At 40.5% G+C, this 20,396-nt stretch overlaps 1 protein-coding gene and 1 pseudogene across 2 annotated transcripts in view; both read right to left on the reverse strand.

Annotated features, from left to right (window-relative positions):
- Window positions 1-20,396, reverse strand: part of BCL2 (BCL2 apoptosis regulator) — a 170,049-nt gene that overhangs the window by 87,971 nt on the left and 61,682 nt on the right. The window lies entirely within an intron of this gene.
- LOC117038661 (proteasome activator complex subunit 1-like) lies at window positions 1,500-10,350 on the reverse strand (annotated as a pseudogene).

Here is a 20,396-nt window from a genome sequence, read left to right on the forward strand (position 1 = left end):
ATTTACTTTAGCTATTTTCTAAAAAATGAGTTAAATTTACATCTACTTTATCTTTTGAAGGATATCCTTAATGTACTATTAAGAGAAAAAGACAATTTGTAAAGGAATGTGTATGGTATGATTGAATTTTTTTTTTTTTGCAAACGACAAAACACTGTTATTTAATTTATATGAATATTGTATTTGTGCATGTGTTTATATATGCTTGGAGAAACGTGAAAGGATGTATACGAGATGTTAACATTGCTCATCTTACAAGGTTAGAAATGAAAAGCATAGGGAGAGATTAAGAAAGAAATAGACCAGAGAAAAATGGAGACATGGAAATATGAAAAACGGGTGAAGAGACATGAAGAACAGAATAACAATATACATATAACAGAGAACTGAGAAAGACATACTAAAGAGAGCTGGGGAGAGACCATTTTCAGAGATTACGACTGAGAATTTTTCAGATTTCATGAATATTAGGAATCCTTAGATTCAAGAGGCATACTGAATCCCAAACACAACTGTGGTGAAAATGCAGATCATCATAGACAAGAACAAAACTAAAAACAAAAATGTCAGAGAGAAAAGAATATATACTTCTAAACAAATGACGGACTGACACTAACGACCCCTCATCAATAGTAGATATTGGAAAGCAATAAAATAATACTTTCAAATGCTAAGGAAAAAATATCTATGTAGAATTCTATACCTAGAAAATTATTATTCAAGACTGAGGGTGAATTAAAGATATTTTCAGATAGAGACTGAGAGAGATAGTTTAAAACTCTCAACTCCTTGATGAAATAACTACTCAAGGATGTACTTCAGTCACAAGGAACTTAAACTGAGAAAGGAGGAACAGAATCCAAGAAGCCACATCAATAACATTTCTGGAGGGTTTAGTCTGTACTTGACTGCATACCAGCCACCATTCTAAGTGATTTACAACCAAATTGGGACTCAAATTAAGGCAGTCTGGTTCTGGATTTCATACTCTCAACCACAATGCAAGTAAAATAGCCTCTATTTTGATGAATTTAAAAAAGTAGATTTGTAAAAATAAATTGGATGGGAACAAAAAAGAAGCAAAGTGACTGATGATAATAAAATATCCGATAGTGTCATATCGGAATATGAGAGAGAGAAAAGTTAGGTTAAAGTGTTCTAAGGAGTCTGTATTACATTGTTTGGGAAGCAAATAGAGATACACATAAACTTTCATTTTAGACTTCGTTAACTCAAATATAATTTTTAAGGGTTAAGGCTAATAGGTAAGATAACAGAACAAAACATATACATTACAAATCAAGAGGAAAACAGTTAATATTTTTAAAACTGATAGTTTAAAATATAGCCCAATATTTTTAAAATCTAGTCTGACTATATGTATTGTGCTTGGGAGGCTTGGTGAGGGAGAAACCTCAACAGGAGGACGGTGGGGAAAGCCTGGAGTCCAGGAAAGAGGCAAGTCTGCTCGACTTGTCACAGAAAGAGAGAGGAGGCTCTCAATACATCATTCCCTTTGTTTCTCCCTTCTTGAGTCTCTCGAAGTTCTTCGGGAGGATGTCATATAACACAGTACAAGCGTTGCAGATATCCACGGCCATGGGCTGAGGTCTTGGTACCTCCACCTCATCCAGCTTGCACATCAGCTGTAGTTAATTGCACACCTGGGGGCTGCATGTCCCAGCTCAGTGGAATCCTTGGAGATTTGAGTATGGAAGCCTTCCAGCTGGGTGTGAAGGGTGGTCAGCTTGAACGTCTTCTCTGGGAGAGCCACTCCAAAGTTGTCCCCATTCTCAATCTGAAGTACCTGCAGCTGCAACCATGTGGTGACCAGGTTGACTGCTCGGTGACATCCCTGGTCCTGGGTTTCAGGGGCTGCAGGAAGATCACAATCTTCTCCTTGCCATTCACTGGACCACTGGGAGGACCTCTGCATTCATCTTCCCCTTTTGTCTTTTCATCCTTATCTTCCTTCTCCAGTCTCTTCCGCTCCTCCTTCTCTTTCCCCTTGAGTGGATCAGGCACCAGGACATCCAACAGGGCCTTCAGATCGCTCAAGTTGGCCTCATTGAGAGCTAGCTGGTTCTTTTCAAAATTTTTAACTCAGGAATTTTCTTGGGGAAATAGCTCTCGAGCAGGTTCTCTAACTTTTACACAGTCTTCACCGAATACATCTACCTGGGCTTTGGGGCTTAAGGCAGTATTCTGAGCATGGCCATGGCCGGGGCCTGGTGACACCGGAGAAGCAAAAAGTAATCACAGGGAAGGGAAAGTGAAATCAACAGGAAAATTCAAGTAAGCTAATGGAAGACAGAATAGGAAGAAAAAAAATAAGTAAAGAATAAGCATGGCACATAGAAAACATTTGGATTCCTACTGAATTCCAAATATATGATGAATCAAAATAAATGTAAATGGATTAAACTAATCTGTTAAAAGGCAGAAATCTTTAGATTGAATTTTGTAAAACTCTAGTTGTTTACAAGAGAGAAGCCTAAAACATAATGTCACAGCAAGGACAAACATAAAATAATGTATTCAAATAATAAGTGTCCCTACAAATGATAAAAGTTCAATAATTATTTGTTTTAATTGAATGAATGAAAGAACCTGATGAAATAAACTTCATAGTCAAAAGCATTTGGGGGATAAAGAGGATTATTGCTTAATGAAACAAAGATACATTCACCAGGAATCCTTCTATATACCTGACAATATAGCATCGAGAGAGATAAGAGAGCTAGAGAGAGAGAGAGATAGGGAGCAAAATTTGATTTAATTAGATGAAAGAAACAAATTCAAAATTATAGTGAGAGATTTTAACACACATATCTGAAATTAATAGACCAAGCTAAAAAATAGAAGATTTAAATAATGCATATTACAAACTTCATCTAATTGATCTGGAAAGAGAACTATCCACCTAATAAATAAAGAATGCACATGAAATGTTTATAAAAATTGATCAGGTTCCATGCCACATAGCAAATCTCAACAAATTCCAAAGAACTACTAATATTTAGACCACATCCATCAACCAAAAGACAATAAAAGTTGAAATCAATAACAAAACTACAGCTCCCAAAACGCAGTACATTTTGAAATTTCAAAAACACACTACTAAAATATTAATATGAAATCAAAATTAAAGTAACAAAACATTTAGAACCGAACAATAATTAAAACCTTATATTTCAGTAGAAGGGATGTTCAGCATTAAATACAATATCAGGAAAACAAGAAAAATTTTAAAGAAGATAAAGAGGAATAAACTCAAAGAGAATGGAAAAAAAAATCTTTTCCCACAATGGATAAAGTAGTAGGAAGGCAATAATAAAGATAATAATAAATCAATAAGATAAAAACAAAGCAACAATATAGAACAGGAACAAAACAAAGTTTAATCTTTAAAAAGACTAATAAAATAGGTAAATATTCAACAAAGATGAGAGAGAGAAACAAAGCAAGCAGAAGTAAACACTATTAGGTATGAAAAGGGGCCATACCTATAAACACAGTAAAGATTTTTTTTAAGCATGAGTATTCTATCCTCTAGTGTATGGCAACAAATCTAAAAACGGATGAACTGGACAATCTCTTAGAAAAATATGTGACCAAAATATGTGACACACCAAAACCAGAAAAAGATACGAAAGCTCCTGAATGTATTTGTACAAGTTCAGTGTAAAGCTAGATTTTAGCAATACAGTCATGCACTAAACAACGACATTTCAGTCAAGAACTGACCACATATAATGGAGATGAAAAATTCCTATTGCCTAGTGACGTCGTAGCCATGGTAACGTAGTAGCACAACGCATTACTCACATTACTCGCGTGTTTGTGGCAATGCTGGTGTAAACAAACCTACTGCACTGCCAGTCCTATAAAAGCATTGCACACACAATAATTATGCACAGCATATGTGACACTTGATGATGATATGAAACAACTGTTACTGGTTTATGTATTTACTATACTATACTATTTATCGTATTTTAGCATGCGCTCTTTCCACTTGTTAAAAAAACAAGTTTTCTGTAAAACACTATATTGGGTTACGATGACAGCAGCCTCATACATCTCACGTTTACCACATCTCTTGATTGCATCATTTCTCCTGTGCTTGATTTAATCTCGTGTTGTTTTGTACAGTAACATGCTGTACAGGCTTGTGGCCGAGGAGTAACAGGCTGTACCATACAGCCTAGGTGTGTCACTGGCCACATGCATGCAGGGAACACGTGCAGATTGCAGCATTGTCTGTAACGTCAGAAAGTTACAAACAACTTCACAGTCCTTCCTTTGATAGAACACGACACAGCGTGGACCATGGAGGAAGCAGAGGTACAGATAAATCTTACACATAAAATGTAGAACACAAACCCAGTGATATCATTTAGAGCATGCTTAAAGACATTTTCAAATATACATATTGCCTATGGACACACGTGTGTAAAAGATGAAATCATGCACAGTAAGAACAGGCATCAAATTGAAATTGGTGCTGCGAAGCTCGAAGAAGGGAGAAAGGGAATGGGACTGTGGGAGTGGTTTTCTCTACTTTTTTAAAAAAATATATATATAGGTGGGAAGAACTGAAGTAAACACAGCATAAAGTCACAACAAACCGATGGTAGAACACATAGGCACTTGCTATCCTATCCCTGTAGTTCCTGTTTGTTTGAAATGTTTCATAATAATAATAAAAAAAAATCACACTGTTTTGCACATTTTTAAGATGTCAATGGCTATTATCATTTGTTTCTAGGAGTCCCCCACAGTAGGTAGGTCGAGTTACTATAATATTATCACTAAACAAATGACAACGGTGAGGAAGGAGCAGACACATGGTGGGCACAAGGCTTAGTATTCGAGGGCTCAAAGCCTCATCAAATTGTGATGCTCGCTGCACTCATTCAGTAATTAACGTAACACAAGGAACCGGAACTTGATGCAACTTGGGGTAGGCGGGGGAAGGAGAAGACAAAGTCTTCCCTTCTGGAACAAACCACAGCCTGAGGAAGAGCAATGACATAACTTGTTAAAAAGGGAAGACACCAGGCTGCCTGGGTCATCTGACAGCTTTTCAATGAATCTGTCATTCACTCATGCAGGAGCTGACCATTCACTGTGCACCTGCTGAGGAGGAAGAAGTGGACGGAGGAAGTGAAAAAGTGACCTCGGTTCCAGCATGACTTCGCCTTCAGAACACACCATGCTAGGGAGGAAGGACAGGAAGCTGCCTTGGGGACACGAAACCCGAGAGCCGGTCTTGGATCGGTCCCTTACACACCCTGGCATTTAGCTCTTCTTATTCACAACTAAGGACATGGACTACCGTTTCAAGGCCACTGAAATTCAAGAATCTATCTCCTGTCTGGTTTTTTACCTGGATTTTTTTTTCTTTTCTTTTAAAATCCAAAAGAGGAGCTTCAGCATTTAATATTTGCACGTGGTTTTGAGGCTCAGCCCTGGACATGTCCAAGCCACATCCCTTCTCCCCTGGTGACATACACAAAATGCCTAGTCACAGTACTGGTCTCTGAAAGTCTCAATAAATGCTACGCCTCCCCCGCTCGTGAGGCCTGCAGACCCTTAAGCACGGAGGTCAAACTGATTGCAGCTTCAACTAAGCAGCAGGTAACATGCTCCATCCCACCCTCAGGGCACTACACGCTGTGGGGAGGTGGGGTGGTCCCCATCACTAGCCTATCCCTGGAAGCAGCATTACATGCACATTTTAGGGTGGAAATAAAGATTTCCTGGCTGTCAGAATTGCCAAATAGTAGGGTGGGTAAGCAAGGGAGGTTCTGGAATCTCCTCTGGAGATCTTTAAAAACCTGATACAATCTCACATATCTGAGATGATTTTTTGCAATCCCGAGTACAGACAAAGGGACCTGGTGCTTATCCTCCAGGCGAACGGTCCTGCCTCTTGCTTTTTTCCCTTACTCTTCTCAGTGTTATATGCCTCCTGCACATTTTCTTCCCCCTAGAGGAGCACACTCCCTGCAGCCCCTCAGTCTTGTTTTCATTGATTCCTTGGTCCTCACACCTTTCTTTGTTGTTTTATGGAAAGCTGGTCAAAGTCAGAACTGCCCGATTACCCACACATAGTTTGGTGGTAGCATCAGAAACCCAGGCAAAACACAGCCATCGTTCCCTACTCCAGCCTAAAGTCCGAAGCTGGATGGAAACAGAGAAAATTAGCTGTTGCTAACAGTCCGCTGTAAATGAAAATATGATCCCAGTAATTGATTTTAAATAGATTTTTAAAAGAATCCTTGGCCGCATTTCATCAAGAATACAGAGTTTCAAAAGCGTTCATTCCAGGGTTGGATTTTTCCCCCTTTCTTCTGGCTTAAACCCCAAATGGCCAAGATCCGAGTCTGAATAAACAGTGTGGGTGGTGACTGTTCTGTGAGGCCCAGTACAGGATGCAATCACTTTCTTACTCTGTTCAGCATTAAATCATGTGAAACTCGCCTGATTACTCCACGTAACTTTTCTTCGGCAACGGAGGGCAACAGGACATGGACGTCCTCCGCTTCTCCGGGAGAAAAAAAATTAATTCTCCTAACTGCGAATGTTTAATTATGTATAAAGTTCACTGACCTCACAGGCGGCTGTCAGATGATCTAGCGAAGGCCTGCGAAAGGCATCCCAGGAATGCAGTAATGTGGGCAGAAACCGAGTGGATTCATGCCACCGAATGCTTCAAACGGGACGGAATCCGCAGCCGTCCAGAAGGCCTCCAGTGAAAACAGAACTGTAGCATAATCGGTCATTGAATCTCACCTAAGCATTTCTAGGCCTTCCAAAGTGATCGTTATAAATGAGAAACTCAGGAAACGACCTGCAGGGACGAGGGCCGTGATGACGGGGTGAGGTATGGAATTCTGCTTGCTGGTGACTGCCCCAACTGGCTGGACATGTATGGATTTGCAATGTTCTTTCCCCATTTTTAGGGGTAATGCTTTCTGACTTCCCTGCTACTTGACATTAAAAGAAAATGATGAAGCAATCCCATTCATAAATACACGTGGGGCTGGAAGGAGACAGCAGAGTCTGTGTTTATGTAGACAGTTTTGATGGAATACAGGACTCACATGTGTGCGCAGTGACTACATCTATTTGTCAGTAAATGTCCTAAAGTGTGTTCTTCATACAAGGGCTGGATTTTCGTCGTCGGGCTAAGGGAGGGGAAGGAGACAAGCAAGATGAGCTTCTAGAACTCGTCTCCCTCTTCTAGTCTCTATCTGGGGCGGACCCAGGCTATTGTGAAAGCAGAGCAGTGGGGAAAATTCGAAGACAGGCTGGTTTGGGCTTCTTGGGGACGGGAGGCCAGAGCCCCAGGGGACACTGTTGGTGGCTAACTTCAGGGCTCTCCTACTCAGAGGGAGGAAATGTGAAATATTTGGACTCGCTACTTCCTAAGATATTAAAATGACCTGCTGGGATCCAATATTATGTTCTATCAGTAGCTTTCTCACCAAACATACCCACTTTATCAGTCAAAATATTATACTTTCCACGGGCAAAACCTCACAAGGTCATTTTCTAAAACAATACTAAACTACATTCACTCTGGTATCTTATCGCTGTGTAGACAGCGAATGAGCGGCTGGAATTTAGCCAACAATTTCGATCCTCTGATGGTAGCAGAATAGAAAGAGTCTCACTTGTTTCATTTTTAGACAAACCTGAAATTCTTGTGTCCTTTACCCAAATCAGCCACCTAGATTTTGAATGCACAGGATCCGCCTGCATTCGATTTATGTGAATTCCATAGATATTTGGAAAACACAAACAATGGAGTAGGCGCTACTGGTGATATAAAAATCAAAAAGGCATGCAACCCTGCCCTCAAGCAGGTCACAAATGCAGAGGCAGCCATCCGTCCCACACCGGAAAGCTTCTTGTATGCAATCTTCCTAAGGTGAGGTGGCATTTGACCTGAGCCTTGCCCCAAAGCTCTGTTCACACTTGTACACTATGCCATTCCGGAAAGGAAAGACAGGTAACTGTCATTGAGTCATGCTTCTTCATGGTGGGGTTCTATCATTTTACCTTGCTTTTAATCTATCCGATATTGGAGGGATTTCCTGTCAAGATCCTTTCTTCAAGGCTATACCACTGTCGACGTAAGAAATGTCCAAACTTGTATAGAATTTTTATGAGTTTGTTTGCACCAAACTGACAACCTACGCCAGGGAGCAAGATCTCAAATGCTCCTGAAAAGAACAGTTCTGCAGTTTCTTCTATGCATTTGGAATTAAGGAGGACATTTAAGGAAGATTACATGGAGGTGGGAGACAGCAAGGCGGGGATCAGATAACGACGGGATAGTAAACAAGATTATGTGTTCTCTTGAGGGTGGTCACGCTTTAGAAAGAGAGGTCTAAAAAGAGACATTTCACAGATATGTTAACCTAGATGCACAGAAACAATGGACAGGGCTGGCTTAAGGCAAAGATAAACCTTTTATTAAAAGGTTACACGCCTGGATGTGACTCCCCACCATGACCTGCCCAGTTAGGAATATATGATAAGATCACCCTGAGAGGTTAATTTCTGTAGAACCCCATTTTCCATCCACGATATTTAATATTACTTTGTTCAGTGAACAGTTAGTAAAAAAAAAAAAAAAGAAAAGAAAAGGAATTCTCTGTCTTTCTACCCTGAAGTAGGAAGCCTTCCTTCAAACCTTTAACATTTTTCTATAATAGAAATATGATTATCCCCATAGTTACAAGGGAAATACACTTCCAGATAAAGAAACTTGGATGCTAAGTAATATCCTAAATCATTTCCACCCTTTGGGTACTACAATTTATAAAATTCCATGAAGGAAATGACTCTTATTTCTCATGAAGTTCCCACTGGGAAATCACTGTGAGCCACAGTTATGAAAGCGATATCCTTTTGCTTAACCCAATTCCTTCCCTTTCTCAAGGGCCTTTGCCATCTCTGCCCAGCAATTTAGTTATTTCTCGTCTGTAGTATGTGTTGCTGTCCACCTTGTCAGGTGGCAATTTGAGTACATAACTTGTCTCTGTTACATTGTAAGTTCTTGGACACTGGGGACTGCTATATTCATCTTGATATTCCCCTGAGTGACACTAAAAGAATGAAGAAATGAATGAGTGAGTAAGTAAATATGGAGATGTCTATGACAGGGATTGGAAAACTCCTGAGTAAAGAACCAGATAGTAAATATTTTAAGGCATATGGTCTCTATCATAACTACTCAACTCTGCTGTTGTAATAGGAAAACAGCCATAGACAATCCATATACAAATGGGCATGGCTGTGTTCCAATAAAACTTTATTTACAAAAACAAGTGGCAAGACAGATTTGGTCCACAGACCATAGTTTTCTGATTCCTGATCGACAGTGTTTATCTTTGCCATAAATCTCAGTACATTCTTTAAATTTTCATTTGGCACCTGTGCTTTTCAATAATTAGATTAAAGTGCAGAGTACATAAACATTCAAGAATTGTTTTGGGAGGCGGCCGGATGGCTCAGTTGGTTAGAGCGCAAGCTTTGAACAACAAGGTTGCCGGTTCAATTCCCACATGGGCTGGTGGGTGCCCCTGCAACTAAAGATTGAAAACGGCGACTGGACTTGGAGCTGAGCTGCGCCCTCCACAACTAGATTGAAGGACAACTACATGGAGCTGATGGGCCCTGGAGAAGCACACTGTCTCCCAATATTCTCCAATGAAATTTATATATATAAAAAAAAGAATTGTTTTGGAACTCCACATTAATTAATTTACTGAAACACACACACACACACACACACACACACACACAAAACAGCAACAAGACAAAACAAAACAATCAGGAAAGCACATAGAAATCAGCTGTTACTCCAAGTGTATCTCATGGTTATCTTATGCCTTTTTGTACATCATATGCCTTTTAAGGAACAATTCTTATCCCCAGAAATGAGGGTAGTGATTCCGCCATTACATCATCATTATTGAGTAAACCTGATATAAGATCTCAGAGTTACTGGGTAAAGGGTCTGGTGCTGGGGCATGGTGAACTTGACACTTTCCTGGAAAGGGGGAATGAATGCCACCCCACCCAATTCCTGCTCTCCACTAGATCATTTTCTTCTCTGATTTTACTGCTAAAACCCTTCCAAAAGTTATTAATGCAGAGGATACTCCTTTCTCTTGATGACCCTCCAGAAAACATCCAGCTACAAAAAGCACAACAGAACCTCAAAAGCCCAGCAAACACACAGCAAAGTAAAGTGTAGTCACAAGAATTTGATGAAAACAAGATGTCCCAGCCTCTCACCCTGGCCTGATTAGCCAGCACCCCGTCCATCATTACTCTTTCCCTCACTCTCAGGCTATCTTTTGTGTAAAATACAGTATTTTCAAAACAGGAGTTAGATTTGAATTTTGATGGAAACTCAAAGGATACACAGTCCTAAGGTTACCTGCATGGTTTAGAAACCATTCAACTGGTCCTTTTCGAGGTATGTATGAAGAAATGCACAGCAAACAACATATAAACCTGCACCCACGCTGACGTTATTTGAGACGGGCTAGTCTAAGGTGGGGATCTTCAAACCGCATCAGTCATTCCCAGGGGGTCATGAAGGAGTTCTAGAGATTTCTTGTAAAACTGGAAAAAAACAATGAACTTTGGCCTTTCCATTATGGCAAGCTTCTCCTCAACACCCGGTCCAGGTACAAAAAATTAGAAGGACTCTGTGCCTTAAGAAAAGGAGGAGCCACTGACTTGCTAATGGAAGCTGTCACTGGGGGATCAAAACACCCGAGAGCAGCAGATCTATCACGCTCAACCTCTGTGACTTGAGGAAAATTACCAGATTTAAACGTAATGTCCTTGTTTTCAACACAGAGCTAGGATATACACATAATTGTGGAGAAAGCTGGAAAACAGAGGACACACTATATATGACCCAACTTATTTCAACAAATGTTCGGAGCCTAGCATGTGCCAGCGCTGGAGAGTGGAAAATAAAGATGCCACAGATCCTGAGTGCAGAGAGCAGGTGATCATCACTCCCTGCTTTCTTTTTTTCAGCAATACTCAAGTGCCCCACCATCCTCAATTCCTTTCTTCTGTTTCCTGACTGTTTTATTGTCATAATCCCTTATCAGTCACTCCTCATTGCAACATTCCCCCCTCCTCCATGTAGAAAACACGAGGCCATGCTCATCACTGTTCAGAACAGAGCTCCAGAAAAACAGCAACACGTACAGGCAGTGGTATTACTGACAGAAACTTAACTCCTATTTGATAACATTTCAAATTGCTTAACATAATGCGGCAATGGCACATGGGAATCTTGGTTTGGGGTCAGATGTATGAAAAATAAAGACAAAAGTTAAAAAGAGTGAATGCGTGGAGTAGACCACGAGAGGAAAGTATAAAGCTAAAGAATGAAATTTCTCAAAAAGTTGTTTACAATCATTTAGGACAACTGCCTCCACCCTAGTTACAGCAGTCTTCAGGTAACATGGATTGGGTGGGTAGTTTACGTTCTTTGAGGGAAAAGTCAGTGACCACGAAGTATACAGGTGTTGGCACCCTACTGTGAAGGCTGTGTGAGGAGGGAAGAAGGTGTCCAAGAGTGAGGAACAGAACTCTACTCATAATTCTCTTTTGCTTCCACTCAGAGAAATCAAGAACGAGCATATCCGTGGAGAACACTCAATCTCTATAAATATCTACCCTTTCTTTGAATTAGCCTCTTGGCCCGTGCCTACAGGATACAAATAAATGACCCAAGGAAAAAAATAATGCACAAGTCAAGGGACTTTTCTGACACATTCTAAATTGAATCTAGTTTCGAGAAAGATACTCTGAAATCTCTTCTGAGGCTTCATGAGAACATTATCTGTTCCTTTCTTCCAGTTTCCAGCTTCTTTAACACCGAAAACTTTTACTTGAAATACCACATCTTTGAAGAGGCCATCTCGAGATTTCCAGAGGTTCCGTGGAGCAAAGAAAACGGGCTCATCTGAACCCATGTGTCGGGAACAATACAGGTAAAATGTCTTTTAAATCAATCATTCTAAAGTGAACGTCTAAGGAATGCTACTTCAGCATCAAGAAGCAAGACCATAGGAGTTTATTTCATCAGTCCCTGGCAGCATTCTGGGCAAAGCGAACAGAAAATCTCGAGGAAAAAAAGAAACTTTCAGAGCCCGTTTTGGGCCCCTTTGCATTCCTTTTTTAAGCATTACAAGATTGATCCTAGGCCACAGATGCAGCTTTTGGATGTCAGATGCAACAGGCAGATGTTTTCCCTTAAATATGCTGTCTCTCTCTCTCTCTCTCTCTCAATCTGTTTATAGCTGTTTCCCTTTCAGCCTGCACCTCCAGTTCTTACTGTTAACTGCACGTCCTAAAGGTTTCTTCCCTCCATACACAAAGGGGCATTTTTCTATAACTTGTTCTCTTTTCTGTAAGAAATGCACGCACTCATCAGTTACCCTATCACCGGTGTGTTTTCTTCCTTCACTGTCTTCAAGAAATACTGTAGTAAAAGTCCCCTATAGGTTAAGTCCCCAAAGGTATGTGGCAACAGAAAGGGTTTGGTTCTTTTTAGGTATAAACTACTGAGGTCACACGACCGGTATCAGCCTCTTGAATCAACTGGATATCAAGTGAGGGGCTCCCATGATGACATTGGGGCTATTCACTCACACTTGTGTTTCTTTGTTCTGAGCTTCTAGATGCTCTTCATATAAGTCAGACCAACGACCTTCATTTATAAGGCAAGTATGCATATTCCATGGCAGTCAAACCAAGCGCTAGGTTTTAGACTCATCCAACCTAACTACAGATTCATCCAGAATGTGATCCAGACGAGCAGCAGGATGACATCTGCTGCTATTTCTCATACACCAAAGTGCCATGGGACCAGGGAGTTTCTTGTTGGTGACAGAATAGTGCTGTATCCTGATGGCAGTGGTGGTTACAGGAATCTACACATGGGGTAAAGTACACACACACACACACACACGTAAAAACCGGTGCAATCTAAACAAGGTCTGGAGATTATACTAATGTCAATTGCCGGATGTTGCTAACGTATATATACTATACACATTACACTAGAGTTACAGTTATGCAAGATGTTACCACTGGGGAAAGCTACATGAAGGGGACACGGGTCCTCTCTGTACTATTTCTGCAACTTCCTGTGGGTCTATATATATTTATTGCAAAGTAAAAAGCTTAAAAAGTGTCATGAGAAAGTTAGTGCTCGTCTGGAAGTAGTTTGGCCAACTTAACCTAATTATATTTGAAGCTTTATGTTGCGTCTTTTTCTACTCATAGTATTTTAAAGCATTTCCTACAACAACTTTCTCTAAGAAAGAAAGTCAATTTATCTTTTGATCTGTGCAATGTAGGCTCTCTGAATAGGAGAGCTGTGGAGAGGGGGTGCGGAGGGAAAAGTAGCTTTCTCAAAGGTTCATACTGCACTGAACAGTATCTTGCATTACAACCAGCATTCTAATAAGATAGCCTCTTTCTGTTGTTTCATGAGTGTTCCCAAAGATGCAAAGACATGAAGAGTAATCAGGTGGTAGCCCCGAGGGGCAAACATATACCTGAGGTCATTAGATAAAGAGCAGGGAGGAGCGAGAAGTCTAACTCAGGTCAAGATTTTGCTCTTCCTTCTGTCTCCAAAGGTTTCCCCCAGGGCTTCTCAGGGCTCCTCCGCATGTGACAGGTCTGAGGCCAATGCAACATTTCCTGTGACACTGATCTAAACGCTTATACCCCCCTCCCCAGTTATCTGGCATTGTCCTTTTGTTGTCTGTCACCACCTTACTTCTTGGCTTACTGATTTATCATCTGTCCCTCTGCATTCACATATGAGCTCCACGAGCAGCTTGTCCCTCTGTTCACCAGTGTATCCCGAACACTGAGGACAGTGCAGTAAATATTTGTTGACTAAATGACTGAAGAAATGAAGGAAACATCTCCAAAGCAATGGCCTGTTATGGCGATTCTCAAACACACAGATCATTATGAAATAACACATAGCCTTCATCAACAAATCCTGCAGGCTGGTTTATGTATGTCAAGGTCATTTTATGTTTGGCTAAAAGAACACACATTACAAAAATTTGAGTGGTGTCTTTAACACTAGCCTCTGAGTTCAAGAGCTAGGAGGATCCCAACCAGAAGACATGATTCCTGTTGAATCTTCTGTCTGAGGTAGAAAAAGATAAGTAGGTAAATAGATAGATGGAGAGGTAGGAACAAAAATATATATCCAAATACACATACATATACCCATTTTCTCATGTCCAAAAATGTATTGGGATCTTACTTCCTTTAAGTCAGCCTGCAATGAATGGGAGTTGTCCAGCCGGGGCAGAGGCAGAACACCAGGGACACAGGTATGGTGGGCACAGGTAAGCAGAGAGAAGAGAGAAAGAGCCCCCATGAGACACTGAGAGCATCTGGAATGATGTCATCACCTCCACTGCGTGGGCTCCTGAGAGGTCAGGAATCAGGGCTGCCCTGTCAGCAAGTCACCAGTCTAGAGCTCGGGTCATGCTGCTAAGACCTGACACTATTATGACCTATTCTTGAACCTATTGTTTCATAATATCAGAGACTCACAGAAGGTCAGATCTGGCAGTGCTCTCAGAAACAATCATGAAGTAAAGGTCAACCCTGAAATGGGTCCATCTTTCCCCTGAAACAGGTCACATCACTGTTCAAAACAGAAGAGGCTGCGGACAACCCACCATGTTCAAAATGTCAGAAGAGAACTCTTAGAAGGCTGTGCTTTTAGATGTGGTGACATGTTTTAAACAAATGGCTAACCTTACATGTATCTGCTTTAGTGAGAAAATAAAACTCCCCCAAAAGACCCTTTAAAATCGTGGGAATAAGAAACAAGGAGGCCAGTGACCCCTTAACTTTAAAGTATACTTGGAGCCAAGCAGCCTGAAGTTAGTCTTCTGATACCGAAGTCAGCCTGCGCTCCCTGACTCCCCTTCATTTCACGCTTCTCTTAAAAGAAAACAGGCCGGACTGTTTCAGTAAATAACAAAAGGTCAGAGAAATGCTACTCACAACATGAGCAAAATAACGGTGCAACCTGCCAAAACGTTTCCTAAGGCCTAACAGGCGGAAAAATCCAGTGGTGAAATAGTCCACAGATCTGACTGGTGAGAAGAGAGATTTGCCCGAGTGAAATCTGCCATAAGCAAAATCTGCTCGTATTTTACCGGTAAGAAATACAACTACATAGATCATGCCACCAGGTTCAACCAACATTTAACTATCACGTCCCTCATAAAGACTCAGGTTGCTATGTGTGTTGTTTGTTTTCGCAGGCTCCTCTCCTTAGATTCTATTTTGATGTTCGAGCCGAGTGTCAAAGCGGTGGTAAAACGACTATATACTCAAAAGTAAAACTCAGAGTCAATCGTGTAAAATCTCCTATGTGAAACTTCCAAGTGGTTTAACGCCCGCCACCTGAGGCTGGGATCCACACATCCACAGTATCTCCAGAATTTCTCTGAGGTGAACAGGAAGCAAATACCATTATGAGACCTTTAGCGACAGAGAAAAACACGTCCAAGGCAGAAACCAGGTCTCTTCACCTTCCGGATACAGCCTCCGCTGATTCTGCTGGGATGTTGTCTCCCATGTGTCCCTGCTCTTAGGCTTGCACCCAATGCCACACTCGAAGCCCCGTCACCAGACCTTTGCAATGACTGGCTCTTACGCATCTCTGGCTTGATGGGACCTTGCAAGTGGTCGACGCCCAGCACATTCAGTGGGTTGGGACAGTGGCATCCCTATTCTACCATATTCCTGGTTTCAAACCATAGAGCAGCGTTTTGCAAAATATCTCCCAAGAAACACTACACTGGCAAGATGTTACTTAGGAGCAACATAATTCTGATTCCACGGTGAAATACATTTTGGAAATGATTTATACACTTACTAGAGTCCCCATCTTGGAATCTCAATGCATACGAGCATATGAAAGATGCTGAGAAGACCGGCAAGAAGGAAACCTATTTAAGTCAGCAGCAGTTCCCAAGTGATTTTCAGACACCTTTTCTCAATGAATATCTATTACCAACCCGAGGAATTAGTGTTTTGTAGAGGACATGGACAGGAATTCTACCTCAGAGTAATTTCTGAGTCACGTCTCATCTGTCATTAAGATTGACTCTTCCTTCATGATATATTATGAGGGTCGATGCCGCCCCTTTCACAGTATAGTGTTGGTTTCCTATTTTTTTATACTGCTTCATAATATCACAGACTCACAGGAGGTCAAATCTGGAAGTGCTCTTAGAAATAATCAAAGTAAAGGTTGACCCTGAATTTTACAGAGATGTTATGCAAAGCCCTGCAGTGAAGGGACTGGCCTAGGATATCACAGCACAAGATGTTTGGCTTCCTAGTGGCAAGGGGGGTTTCAAGCACCTATGCTCTAAGTCCCCACCACGCTAGGGACAGGGATTACAACAGTGGGTTGTAACGCTATGTAACGGGGGTAAGTGAAGGGACAGACAGCGAGAGAAGCCACTGGGGCACCCACCGCAGGGCATATACTTGCACTTCCATCCTCTCACTTAACCCTTACAAACCCTTCGAAAGACAAGGAAGCCTAAGGCCACACAGTGAGCAAGTAGCTGTGCCAGGATTTGAGCCAAGAACAGTTTGACTGCAAAACACATACTCCTGCTGGTGCATTATACTCCCTCCACAAAGAGGCCCTCAATAAAAGCATGGTGAATTACATATTAAATCAGGAATTTGCATATCTGAAATTAGCGGCAGAGACTAGTGCCACTGCTGCAAGGAAGAACACAAAGTGAGCCTTTGTTTTCCATCAAAATAGTCTATCTTTTGTGAATGTGAAGACGATGGTGAATTTTTGAATTCGCTATTAATGAAATGAAAATTTTTAATTAATGAAAATCGAACTGAGTTAATCAACTATTAATAATAAGAACGAGATTCTGGTATTACTGAACATCACAAATGATATATTTGCCAAGTTTTGCGTGACCAGTTAACGTTAGAATTTACTGACTTCTCCCATGAAGTGTTGATTCACTTAGGTTATGTTTCACGAAACGATGGGCACAATTCCAGTTAATATGATGATGGTGATGATGGTCAGGGGAATATTTCCATTTTATATACAAAAACACATACGACACGAAACTGTTGTAGTCATAACAGGGAAAGGAAACTTTTCTCCAGAGGTAATCAACTGATGAACTACGAGAGTGTTCTTTTACACATTCATCTCTCAGTCAGCCAAATTTAAAAATTCAAACTTGTTCATTTTCATTTTTGAGGTATTTGGAACACTAGCTAAGTGATTTATTCCACTTACCAGTGGAATTACCGTCTTTTGAAGAATTTCGGAAGCAACATGTGGTCCGTAAGTCCAAGCAAAACATTAAAAATGACAACAATAAACCAACAATGAATAACAATAGTCACAAATCTATGAGTAATTAAATTGAAAAAAATACTTGCCCGGGAGGATGTACAGTGTGCTCTTTATAATAACCAACGTGACCTTGGCCTATGGATGCCATGGAGTTTCAATAGTGGTAAAGAGGAAAATTTTCATGTTAGTATTTAAAAGTCAACTATGGCTGTGAAACCTTAAGAAAAAGAATGACTAAGAAGGGCATTTCGTATTTGAATGTCATGTTTTCGTCAGTGTTAGGGAGTGAACTTTAGCATTAGGTTTACTACCTAGAAATTAAAAGCAAATACCAGTTACAAGGGTGAATTTATGTCCCTACCAATCTTTTATTTCTCAAATCTGTGTAATGCCAAGTTTCCTAATACTCAAAAAAGACATCCAGGACATCTTTGTTCTCTGAGAGATACAATGAAGAAGAACTTCATTGTAAGACAGTTTACAAGGAAGTAGAACTTGTTAAATCTTGATCACTTTTGTCATGGTTTATTGACAGAAAATTTACTTTTAAGTGAACTGACAACAACGACTTGACTAAATCACTTGCTTCATTAACACGCCAAAGTCCCCTTTATTTACTCACTTTCTGCATGTCTTAGTCAGAGAGCTCCTATAAAAAATAGTATTTCACTTTCTCTGACATCCAAGGTAAATTGATAGGGTCAATTCTGCACAGGATCCTCACAGAAAAATCTGTCAGATCTGTATCTAGAATAGAGCAGGTAGCAGCAGAAATTAAGAAGGAAGCAGAATAGGCAAATAATTCAATTCCTAGCATCTGCTATTTCATATCTGATTTTTTTAAGTGAATACAGAGAACAGATATCAACTCTATAAACAAAAACCTATTTTAACGGTAAATGCAATGACTCCTGTGATAAACACACTTTGGATTCCGTCCTCATTTTCCTCAGAGTGAAAAATAACAATAGCTGCCATGTCCGTGGTGTCTAGTGTATGCCAGGCACTGTTCTAAGCACTGGACTCACAACAACACTTATGCTTAGTTCTAAGCATACTAACTCACAACAACACGTATGAGGAACGTGCTATTGCAATTGGTACTCTGCAGATGAGCGAAAGGAATCATTGAGAATCAGGTAAAAAGGACATAGCTGGAGTTTGAATCCTGGCAGGCTGGCTCGGGTCCATGCTGCTAAGACCTGACACTATGCTGAACAATTAGGAAGTTAACTGGGTTTACTATTCCAACATGCTTGGATAAGAATCCTATTTAAAATAATTAACAATCACTTCCTGTACAAAATTCACAGAGGATGCCAAAAAATGTGTACACATTTTAAGAAAGGAAAACCGTATTAAAATTGTAATACTCAATTTATACCGATAACAAAAGATGAATACAAGTCACATTTGACTTCTGCAATGACCAGAGGTGCTCAAAGTGGTTACCATCAGCATGCAGACACTTCTGATTATGGCGAACTACTGCTTGAGCAACACTGACCAAAGTGTCCAGTTGTATACATTTTTTTTGGCACCCCCAGTATATTTCAATACTCAGAAAAGGGTTAAAATATTCTGTGATCCTGCCACTATATCACAGATGTGGGGCAGCCTAGTCACTGGAGAGAACTCACGAGATTTCTGAGTGCGATTTCAAAACATCAGTGACCAGGGCAAACCCCTCCCTCAGAACAGAAGCCATTTACAGTATAAATTGGGGAAAAAAACTATTTGAGGTGGACATGACAATAACAATTTCTTTAACATTCTAGGTATGAATAACTGGATCATTTAATTGCTGGAGTTAAAGACTTGTCTGTTTTTTAGGAAAATGAGATTTTTATTTGGGATTCCCCAGTACGTTAGAAAGATGATTCTTAGTATAATTGTGGGCAAGAAGGAAATAATATACATATTTGTGGCTATGAGCAGCTAACCAGAGGAGAAAAAAAAAAGGAAAGAAAGAAACTGTCTGGACTTGAACAGTTCCAAAAACTGCTTAATGTTTTCTTTTTTTTCCACCCTACTAAGCATTTCTTTCTTATCGAGGAGGATTCATTTCCCACCTGTGTCTTTTACGTTCTTGAAATACATATAAAGTTAGTGTTTATTTTCCACCCACGGAAAGCTGAAGTTATTCTTTCTTTGGGCTTTGCTTTTAGGAGTCACAATTTGTTTGGCAAGCTTTAGCGTGAGAGAAAGCTTCCTTTTATGTACAGCAAACTCCCAACTATTTAGAATGTTTGCTTGGGAGATAAAGGGATGGTTAGTGTTTTTCTGTTTTATATAACAACTACCACGTACAACAGGACCAGACAAAAACTAAAATGTGCTCAGAATGGAATTCCATCTTTCTCATCACGGGAGGCATGATTATCAATACCAGTTATTTTTTTAATAGTCCAATGTTATCTGAAACTTCCAAATGGTTGTATTATAAATTAATACATACATTGCAAATATGGGTTATGGAAAAGACGCAATCTGGAGTAGTCCAAATCTTTCAGTTGTACTATCCTCATTCTTTACACCGAGTGTTAGATGTGAACTGAAATGAAGATCGTATCTTCAAGTGGATCGCCACAAGACACCACCCTGACGACACACACGTAGCACGTGCCTTGAATCTCAGCAAAAACCATTGGATAGGAACAAAAAGGCAGTGAGGCATGAGGTCTTCCAAAGGTCAAGCGGAATGTGGGCAGAGATGAATGGAGAGGGGCAGAATGCAAAGCTACAGAACGCAGGCCCTGCCTGTGCCTGGATCTGGTCCTTGAGTTGGGGACCCTAGCTGTTGAGTGAGTAGACCTAAGGAACACAGGGTTGCAAGTCTGATTCCTCTTAAGAGTATTTAGAAGAATCAAAGTACATACCATTTGTTTCCCCAAAAATAAGACCTTGCCGGACCATCAGCTCTAATGTGTCTTTTGGAGCA

Source organism: Rhinolophus ferrumequinum, chromosome 19 (assembly GCF_004115265.2).
Source record: "Rhinolophus ferrumequinum isolate MPI-CBG mRhiFer1 chromosome 19, mRhiFer1_v1.p, whole genome shotgun sequence".
Classification (NCBI taxonomy): Eukaryota; Metazoa; Chordata; class Mammalia; order Chiroptera; family Rhinolophidae; genus Rhinolophus; species Rhinolophus ferrumequinum.